The following is an 11507-nucleotide window of genomic DNA, read 5'->3' on the forward strand; positions in this document are numbered from 1 at the left end:
GCTTCCTAAAAAAATTCAGAATGATTGAAGTTACAGGTGACATCTTAGAGAACATTACATCCAAAAAGGTCCGAAAACGTCTTTTTAGGCAAAACTGCAAACACCTATTTTTTTGCATAACTTATCTTTCAAATATCAGCACAAAAAAATTAAAAACGGTAGGGATCTGTGTTTGCTGCCTTCCATATTTTTTTCAGACTTAAAAGTGTAACAGATGATTTATAAAAAATCCTTTTCATCCAAAAACCTGTGTTAAATCTGTCTAGACTCCAAACAAACATTTTTTTATGGTAACTTATGTTTCAACAATCGACACCAATTTTCACAGACCTAAAGCTGAACATGTCCCATAGCTCCCTGAATATTTTCATAGATATAAAATGAACTGGTCATTCTAACATCTGGCATTCTAACATCTAACATCTTACATGTCAAAGCCTCTCTCAGCCTGGCTCTGCTGAAGGAGTCGTGTTACAACCCCGCCCCCTCCTGCTGGGACCCCTGCTATGTAAATTAGCAAGCAGTGAACAGAGAGATGAGGAGTAAGAATGGTCATTACTCAGGCATGCATAATCCAAAGACAGCCAGTTAAACACTGAAAGACATATTTTTTCGGTATGTCTTTCATACATCTTTAGTATTAAAAACTCTCCAAGATGAATGTGCCTGACTCCACCTGCAGGTGGATCACAGACTTCCTGACGGACAGACAGCAGTATGTGAGGCTGGGGAAGCTCGTCTCAGATACTCGGACCACAAGCACCGGATCCCCCCAGGGCTGTGTCCTTTCACCCCTGTTACTCTCCCTGTACACAAACAGCTGCACAGCTGGTCACCTGTCTGTCAAACTCCTGAAGTTTGCTGACGACACCACACTCATCGGCCTCATCTCTGACGGAGATGAGTCGGCCTACAGGAGTTAAATAGCCAGGCTGGTGTCATAGTGCAGCGCTAACAACCTGGAGCTTAATGCTCTGAAGACAGTGGAGATGACAGTGGACTTCAGGAAGGCCCCAGCCCCCCTCCCCCCTGTCATCCTCTGTGACTCCCCGGTGACCTCTGTGGAGTCCTTCTGCTTCCTGGGAACCATCATCAGCCAGGACCTCAAGTGGGAGCAGAACATCAGCTCCATCACTAAGAAGGTCCAGCAGAGGATGTACTTCCTGAGGCAGCTGAAGAAGTTTCACCTCCCTGAAAAGATGCTGGTAGACTTTTACACCGCCATCATCGAATCCACCCTCACGTCCTCCATCACAGTCTGGTTCGCTGCGGCCACGGCCAGAGACAAGGCCAAGCTGCAACGCGTCATCCACTCAGCAGAGAAGGTGATCGGCTGCCACCTCCCGTCTCTCCAGGAGCTGCACATCTCCAGGACCTGGAGGCGGGCAGCCAGAATTGTAGCCAACCCCTCTCATCCAGGACATAATCTCTTTCGGCCCCTCCCTTCTGGCAAGAGGCTCCGGTCCATAAGGACCAGGACCTCGCGCCACAAGAACAGCTTCTTCCCCACTGCAGCCAGCCTGCTGAACAGAACCCCAACTCCCCCAGGTGACCCCCCCTCCCCCCCCGCCCACCAAAGGACTGTCGGTGCCACTTACAGGCCCCACCATCCCAGCCCATCTGTGCTCCCACTTTAATTCACCTTACTCTACTGTATATAGTGTGTTGTTGTTGTTAACTTAATTTTTAACTTATTCTTAATTGCACTATACACCAAGTCAAATTCCTCGTTTTGTAAAGTGCGCTCTACTGAACCTGGCAATAAAACTTTTTCTGATTCCTGATTCTGATTCTGATTCTATTAATCATTGTTTTTTATTCATTCAAAATGCAATTAAATCAATATTTTATCTTTTTTCTTTTCCTTTTTCTTTTTTTTTTTATCTCTTATATCCTTTTTTATAATCAATGTTTGAACTTCTTTTCCTTTCTATTGTCATGGTTTCAGTTTGTTGTCTTTTTTTTCGCTTTAGTTCTTGTTCTGTCTTGTTTGGTTCTGTTTCCTGTTTTATTTTGAAAGGTTTCCTGTCTTGTCATGTTTCTTGAGTTTTACTTCCTTTGGTCCCCATCTGCCCTAATCGTGTTCACCTGTGTCTTGTCTGCCCTGTCTGTATATAAGTCTTGTCTCTGCCTTCCTCCTGTGCTGGTCCATTAACTTCTGCTCATGTTGATCACGTCTTCTTGTCTAGCGTCCATGTCCCTTGCCATGCCACAGTAAGTTTTTGTTTTTAGTTTTGTCATCCTGCTCTGCAGCGCTTTTTGTTAGTTAAATAAACCCACTTGCCCTGAACCCGTTTGCCTCCCGTCTCTGCGCCTGGGTCCTACCTGCTCTCGAGCCTCCCCCCCACACGACATCTATACATCCAATGAAATTAAACTACAAATCAACAAACACAACTGATAACAAATGTCTCTAAAAAATGATGTGTATATTTGCAGAACCTTAAAAACACCAAACAAATAACAAATGCTTCCCAATTAAAGCACAAAAAATGGAACACAAAATGTAAAACCCAAGTTAGAAATTGCAATTTGAAAAAGATACTTTTTTCAGCAGCTTTTCAAAATCAATCACCAATTCTACTCTTCTGTGGATGAAACAAAGAACTCCAGAACAATGAAGCCATTTCTCTAAGTCTCTCTCACCTTCAGTTTTAAACAAGGTCTGTGAAAATCCACCATACATTGGTCACATGAACTCAGAGACCTGCTAAAAGTGCACAATTGTAAAAGCTCTTTTATATAGACAACTGTTTGTTTGCTTAGAGCTCTAAATATAAAAAAAATGCTTTTCTATCACCTAGACACAGATGGAGAACCATATCAACTGGATTAATAACAGGGTGGCATGTTTAGACAACATGAAGCTGTCCATCACATTTTTGACCTAAACATGTAAACACATCCTTGGCTCTGCGGTTAGGAAATGGTATTTGGGAATCTCTTTATACCAGGAGCCAGCCTGGCCATTGGAACATCGCCACAGTGCCCATCCAGACTGGGACAGCAACGGGGTCCACTACAGAGCCGTGAGCTGCTGTGTTTAACTCCAGCTGTCCCAGCAAGGTAGACAACTGCAGCAACATCCACTGACCAAGCTGACAAGCCCTGGCAGAAAAGATCCCCACAAGAAAAACACTGGCTCAGGCAGGCTGGTCAAAAAAAAATAGTTTTGCCATTGTCTTGCAGCTCGCAGATCAAGTGGTTTAGTTTTCCAGTAATGTCAGTCAAGAATGCAAGTTCAGATTCACAATGTTCATATTCACCATATTCAACAGACATCTCCTCCAATAGCACCTTAAAAATCCTGTGCTGTTTAGCTTTGCAGCTGAGGTTGTTTACGATTTTCAGAATAAGAGTCATTATATGTCCAGAGCCAATCACTTCTGCACATAAGGCCTGCTGGTGAATGACGCAGCAGTAATGCAGACATTTTGGAAAGTCTGGGTCAGCTTTACAGTGAGTGATGAAACCTGTTTGTCTATTGATCATAGCAGGAGTCCCATCTGCAGTCACTGCTACCAGCTTTTCTAATTGTACCTTTTTCTGCACAAAAACTCCTTCACCGTGTTATACATTTCAACTCCTCTTGTAATTGTCTGTTAGGGCAGATGTGTCAGGAGTTCTTCTCTTGTGGAAACCAAAAGCTATGCTGTACTGTTGCCGTCCACAGACTCATCACACTGGACGTTAACCACCTGCACTTTGCAAGATCCCGGTCCAGCTAATTGGCCAAGTTATCAGACATAGCTGACACTCATCTAGACATTGTAGTGGAAATTGAATGAGTTCTATTGTTCTCATCCTTAGGGACAGTGATAGCAATTATCATCATTGCTTGAATTTTTTTCATGCTATATGCAAAAGTCTTTGTCCCTTAAGGCAACAGATTACAGCCCCCCCCCCCCCCCCCCCCCCCCAGGCTGCTGTCGTATTAACAATAGCTTGGAGCTCCAGAATGGACAAGAAAAAACGACGAGAATGGCTCGAGCAGGGCGTTGCTCACGGGGCGGTCGCTCGTGCCATGCGGTCGCACGTGCTCGGGCCCGCTAAATGCTACTTGTAGCTTTAATTAGGGCCCGAGCACGGAGTGCAAGGACCCTATTGTATCTGTTAGGTTTATTATTATTATTATTATTATTATTATTATTCTTCCGACTTTTCCGTCGCCTTTTTGAGGCCTTTAACATACCCCAAAACTCACCAAATTTTGTATACACATCAGGAGTCGCGAAAAATTTCATATTTTATAGGAGAACGGCATAGGTAAACAAAAATGGCTCGATAGCGCCACCTGCAAAATTTGTTTTCGCGAGCACCTCCATATGCTTTATAGTACAAACCTGATTTTAACAGGGCATGTTCATCGGATAGAAACCTACAAAAAAGTCTCTTGGGACCAAGCTGTCAGTCGCACAGGAAGTCTGATATTTTGATGACAATATGTCATTTTTGCTGTATTTTGGTCATTCGCAGGCCTCGCTCTAGAACGAACTCCTCCTAGAGATTTGAGAGTAATGACTCCAAACTTTGGTTTTGTAAACTATACACATGTCCGATGTTAAATTGCAAAGCTTTTAAGTTTTTATGGATGTTTGTGACCATGGCGGCGCGTCAAAATTGGAGGTCGTTTCGAAAACACGCCATGAAAAGAAAAATGGCCATTACTCAGCCATGCATAATCCAATCTGATCCAAAATTGATGTGCATGATTGTAGTCTGACTCTGAACACATCTGCAGTGAAAAAACCTGGAAAAAGTGTAGCGCCACCTGCTGGCAAGAGGAAATGACATGTTTTACTTGGAGCATCACTACTCCGAGTAGGATGAGCCGACACACCTGAAAATGACGTCCACCTGTTGAAAAGCCATTGAAGTTTACTCTGACAAAAAACCATAACTTTCAATGCGGGGGTGTGGTCGTGACAGAGCGGCAAAGTTGGGCATCTCGCTATGCACACAAAAGTTGCTCTCACGTGCACATTCCTTGTCCAATCTCACTGAAATTCAATGGATATGATGAAGCTTCTATTCTGAACCCATGGATATGACAATCTTGGACGAGCTCTATAGCGCCACCTAGTTATTGCATTGGGCACATTCTGCCCTGTATTTTCTCTTTGCTTTGTCCGATGTGCATGAAATTAAAACTGGAGATACTCAGAAGGGTCCTCTCTCATCATGTAAAGTTTCATGGGTGTACACCTGACGGTGCCTGCGTAACAGGAAGTGGTCGATTATGTGCACCCAAATAATAGAAATTTATTATAAATCAGCCGTTTGTCTCAGGAAGCTGAGATTTCAGAATTAGATGCCTTTAATAACCTCCAGCTTTGATATGTAACACTATAGGGTCTACGAGAAACTTCATCACTTGATTTTTTTAATGAAATTTTGGACTGAACAAAGATTTTTAGCATAAATTCTGTTTAGGTTATCAGCACCAAGAATTCAACTTTCATAGGCATTTATGTGCTACTGCTTCCTAAAAAAATTCAGAATGATTGAAGTTACAGGTGAACTTTTAGAGAACATTTCATCCAAAAAGGTCCGAAAACGTCTTTTTAGGCAAAACTACAAACACCTATTTTTTTTCATAACTTAATCATCATATATCAACACCATTTATTTTTTTAAATGTAGGGATCTGTGTTTGCTGCCTTCCATATTTTTTTCAGAAGTCCAGGTGAAACAGATGATTTTAAAAAAATCCTGATTCATCCCAAAACCTGTGCTTTTTCCGTCTGGACTCCAAACAAGTGTGTTTTAAAATTACTTATGCTTCAAATATCCACACCAAGTTTAACACGCATATAGCTGAACATGTCTAAATGCTTCTTGAATATTCTTTACAGATATAAAATGAACTGGTCAACTGTAGGATGTCATTTCCTCTTACATGGTTCAGTCTTTTTCTCATGCTGCAGCCTGCTCCTCAATCTTTCCTGTTGCTGGAGTCAAATTTCACCCCCCCCCCCCACACACACACACACCAGCTGCCTGTTTATATGCTAACTAACCCAGAAGTGAGGTGACAATAGTTTAGACACAAGAGGGAGGGCAGACTGCTTTTTCATTTGTTTTGTATGTCTTTCATAGATTTTTATGAATAATCATTGCTTTTCTAGTCATGTAAAATGCAATTAACTTAATATTTTATCTTTTTTTTTTTACAAACAAAACATATGAATGTGCTCCAAAACAAAACCCAACTCTCAGTACAGTTCTACAGATGTAACATAAGACTTAGACAGTAAATGTCTCTTTTATCCTTTTTTAATCAATGCTGCAACTTCTTTTCCTTAATATAAATCCAATGAAATTAAACTACAAAACCAAAAAACACAACCTATAGCAAATTTCTCTAAATAAATTATGTGTATATACAATATGTAGCACTTTTAAACAAAATAATAACAAATCCTTCCAATACAAGCACAGAAAAATGGAACACAAAATTTAAAACCCAAATTTGAAATGGCAATTTTAAAAAGATAATTTTTTTAGCCTGCTAAAAGTGCACAATTGTAAAAGCTCTTTTATATAGACAACTGTTTGGTTGCTTAGAGCTCTAAATATAAAAACAATGCCTTTATGGACGTGGCACGGATGGCACGGATGTTCAGCAGGGTAAACCCCAGGAAAGCGGCGGGACCTGATGGAGTTCCCGGAAAGGTTCTGCGGGCCTGCGCCGATCAACTCTCCCAGGTCTTCACAAAAATCTTCAACCTGTCGCTAGCTCAGGCTTTCATCCCTGCTTGCCTGAAGTCATCCACTATCATCCCGATACCCAAAAAGTCCTCATCCACAGCCTTCCTCACGGACTTCCGCCCAGTTGCACTCACTGCTGTAATCACAAAGTGTCTGGAGCGGCTGCTCCTGGGACACATCAAAGACTCCCTCCCTCCAATCTTCGTCCCCCACCAGTTTGCAGAACAGAACAGATCCACCCCCACTCTACATCGATGGAAACTGTGTGGAGAGGGTCCACAGCTTCACCCTCCTGGGCACCACCATCTCTGCTGACCTCACATGGTCTAACAACACCATGACTGTCATCAGGAAGGCCCAGCAACGCCTGCACTTCCTGAGAAAACTTAGGAGGAACGACGTCAGCCAGGAGCTGCTGGTAACGTTCTACCGCTCAACCATTGAGAGCATTCTGTCCTATGGCATCACAGTGTGGTTTTCCCACTGCACTGAAGCAGAACGGCAGAGTCTCCAGAGAGTGGTAAAGACAGCGCAGAGGATCATCGGCTGCCCCCTCCCCTCACTGAAGGACATTTACCAGTCTCGCTGCATCAGCAGAGTGACTAGCATCACCACTAACTCCACCCATTCTGCTTTCCCTCTGTTTGAACTGCTGCCCTCTGGAAGGAGGTACAGGTCCATCAGAACCAGGACAAACAGACTAAGAAACAGCTTTTTTCCATAGGCAATTATCATACGGAATGCACATACGTCCACCAACCACACCTCACTCTAATTTTACTACAATGCGTGCAATATCCTGACTGTCTAACCGGGTCACTGTGCAATAACTTGATATTTATTAAGCTGTGCTCACAGCAACTCATGTAATTCCTTTCTATTTTATTCACAAATATTTAATATTTAACAGTTTCTGTCCATATTGTTCATTTTTTGTTAAGAGTTGTAAATACAGTATTTCTTTTTCTATTCTATTTTTATTTTTATTTTATGTAACTCCTTCACTCCAAGGCTGCTGCAATTTCATTGTATCCCCATGTACAATGACAATAAACGATTCTGATTCTGATTATATCACTTAGACACAGATGGAGAACCATATCAACTGGATTGGTAACAGCAACAACCACCGACCAAGCCGGCAAGCCCTGGCAGAAAAGATCCCCACAAGAAACACTGCAGGCTGTTCCATAAAAAATATAGTTTTACCATTGCCTTGCAGATCACAGTTGAAGTGGTTTAGTTTTCCTAAAAAAATTCAGAATGATTGAAGTTACAGGTGAACTTTTAGACAACATTTGATCCAAAAAGGTCCGAAAACGTCTTTTTAGGCAAAACTGCAAACACCTATTTTTTTGCATAACTTATCTTTCAAATATCAGCACAAACAAATTAAAAACGGTAGAGATCTGTGTTTGCTGCCTTCCATATTTTTTTCAGACTTAAAAGTGTAACAGATGATTTATAAAAAATCCTTTTTCATCCAAAAACCTGTGTTAAATCTGTCTAGACTCCAAACAAACATTTTTTTATGGTAACTTATGTTTCAACAATCGACACCAATTTTCACACACCTATAGCTGAACATGTCCCATAGCTCCCTGAATATTTTCATAGATATACAATGAACTGGTCATTCTAACATCTAGCATTCTAACATCTAACATCTTACATGTCAAAGCCTCTCTCAGCCTGGCTCTGCTGAAGGAGTCGTGTTACAACCCCGCCCCCTCCTGCTGGGACCCCTGCTATGTAAATTAGCAAGCAGTGAACAGAGAGATGAGGAGTAAGAATGGCCATTACTCAGGCATGCATAATCCAAAGACAGCCAGTTAAACACTGAAAGACATATTTTTCGGTATGTCTTTCATACATCTTTAGTATTAAAAACTCTCCAAGATGAATGTGCCTGACTCCACCTGCAGGTGGATCACAGACTTCCTGACGGACAGACAGCAGTATGTGAGGCTGGGGAAGCTCGTCTCAGATACTCGGACCACAAGCACCGGATCCCCCCAGGGCTGTGTCCTTTCACCCCTGTTACTCTCCCTGTACACAAACAGCTGCACAGCTGGTCACCTGTCTGTCAAACTCCTGAAGTTTGCTGACGACACCACACTCATCGGCCTCATCTCTGACGGAGATGAGTTGGCCTACAGGAGTGAAATAGCCAGGCTGGTGTCATAGTGCAGCGCTAACAACCTGGAGCTTAATGCTCTGAAGACAGTGGAGATGACAGTGGACTTCAGGAAGGCCCCAGCCCCCCTCCCCCCTGTCATCCTCTGTGACTCCCCGGTGACCTCTGTGGAGTCCTTCTGCTTCCTGGGAACCATCATCAGCCAGGACCTCAAGTGGGAGCAGAACATCAGCTCCATCACTAAGAAGGTCCAGCAGAGGATGTACTTCCTGAGGCAGCTGAAGAAGTTTCACCTCCCTGAAAAGATGCTGGTAGACTTCTACGATGCCATCATCGAATCCACCCTCACGTCCTCCATCACAGTCTGGTTCGTTGCGGCCACGGCCAGAGACAAGGCCAAGCTGCAACGCGTCATCCACTCAGCAGAGAAGGTGATCGGCTGCCACCTCCCGTCTCTCCAGGAGCTGCACATCTCCAGGACCTGGAGGCGGGCAGCCAGGATTGTAGCCAACCCCTCTCATCCAGGACATAATCTCTTTCGGCCCCTCCCTTCTGGCAAGAGGCTCCGGTCCATCAGGACCAGGACCTCGCGCCACAAGAACAGCTTCTTCCCCACTGCAGTCAGCCTGCTGAACAGTACCCCAACTCCCCCAGGTGACCCCCCCCTCCCCCCCCCGCCCACCAAAGGACTGTCGGTGCCACTTACAGGCCCCACCATCCCAGCCCATCTGTGCTCCCACTTTAATTCACCTTACTCTACTGTATATAGTGTGTTGTTGTTGTTAACTTAATTTTTAACTTATTCTTAATTGCACTATACACCAAGTCAAATTCCTCGTTTTGTAAAGTGCGCTCTACTGAACCTGGCAATAAAACTTTTTCTGATTTCTGATTCTGATTCTGATTCTATTAATCATTGTTTTTTATTCATTCAAAATGCAATTAAATCAATATTTTATCTTTTTTCTTTTCCTTTTTCTTTTTTTTTATCTCTTATATCCTTTTTTATAATCAATGTTTGAACTTCTTTTCCTTTCTATTGTCATGGTTTCAGTTTGTTGTCTTGTTTTTCGCTTTAGTTCTTGTTCTGTCTTGTTTGGTTCTGTTTCCTGTTTTATTTTGAAAGGTTTCCTGTCTTGTCATGTTTCTTGAGTTTTACTTCCTTTGGTCCCCATCTGCCCTAATCGTGTTCACCTGTGTCTTGTCTGCCCTGTCTGTATATAAGTCTTGTCTCTGCCTTCCTCCTGTGCTGGTCCATTAACTTCTGCTCATGTTGATCACGTCTTCTTGTCTGGCGTCCATGTCCCTTGCCATGCCACAGTAAGTTTTTGTTTTTAGTTTTGTCATCCTGCTCTGCAGCGCTTTTTGTTAGTTAAATAAACCCACTTGCCCTGAACCCGTTTGCCTCCCGTCTCTGCGCCTGGGTCCTACCTGCTCTCGAGCCTCCCCCCCACACGACATCTATACATCCAATGAAATTAAACTACAAATCAACAAACACAACTGATAACAAATGTCTCTAAAAAATGATGTGTATATTTGCAGAACCTTAAAAACACCAAACAAATAACAAATGCTTCCCAATTAAAGCACAAAAAATGGAACACAAAATGTAAAACCCAAGTTAGAAATTGCAATTTGAAAAAGATACTTTTTTCAGCAGCTTTTCAAAATCAATCACCAATTCTACTCTTCTGTGGATGAAACAAAGAACTCCAGAACAATGAAGCCATTTCTCTAAGTCTCTCTCACCTTCAGTTTTAAACAAGGTCTGTGAAAATCCACCATACATTGGTCACATGAACTCAGAGACCTGCTAAAAGTGCACAATTGTAAAAGCTCTTTTATATAGACAACTGTTTGTTTGCTTAGAGCTCTAAATATAAAAAAAAATGCTTTTCTATCACCTAGACACAGATGGAGAACCATATCAACTGGATTAATAACAGGGTGGCATGTTTAGGTTTAAACTTACATCAAAAGACAACATGAAGCTGTCCATCACATTTTTGACCTAAACATGTAAACACATCCTTGGCTCTGCGGTTAGGAAATGGTATTTGGGAATCTCTTTATACCAGGAGCCAGCCTGGCCATTGGAACATCGCCACAGTGCCCATCCAGACTGGGACAGCAACGGGGTCCACTTCAGAGCCGTGAGCTGCTGTGTTTAACTCCAGCTGTCCCAGCAAGGGAAACAACTGCAGCAACATCCACTGACCAAGCTGACAAGCCCTGGCAGAAAAGATCCCCACAAGAAAAACACTGGCTCAGGCAGGCTGGTCAAAAAAAAATAGTTTTGCCATTGTCTTGCAGCTCGCAGATCAAGTGGTTTAGTTTTCCAGTAATGTCAGTCAAGAATGCAAGTTCAGATTCACAATGTTCATATTCACCATATTCAACAGACATCTCCTCCAATAGCACCTTAAAAATCCTGTGCTGTTTTGCTTTGCAGCTGAGGTTGTTTACGATTTTCAGATTAAGAGTCATTATATGTCCAGAGCCAATCACTTCTGCACATAAGGCCTGCTGGTGAATGACGCAGCAGTAATGCAGACATTTTGGAAAGTCTGGGTCAGCTTTACAGTGAGTGATGAAACCTGTTTGTCTATTGATCATAGCAGGAGTCCCATCTGCAGTCACTGCTACCAGCTTTTCT

The sequence above is a fragment of the Oryzias latipes genome, chromosome 20, assembly GCF_053564925.1.
Source record: "Oryzias latipes strain Hd-rR chromosome 20, Olatipes_Hd-rR_3.1".
NCBI lineage: Eukaryota > Metazoa > Chordata > Actinopteri > Beloniformes > Adrianichthyidae > Oryzias > Oryzias latipes.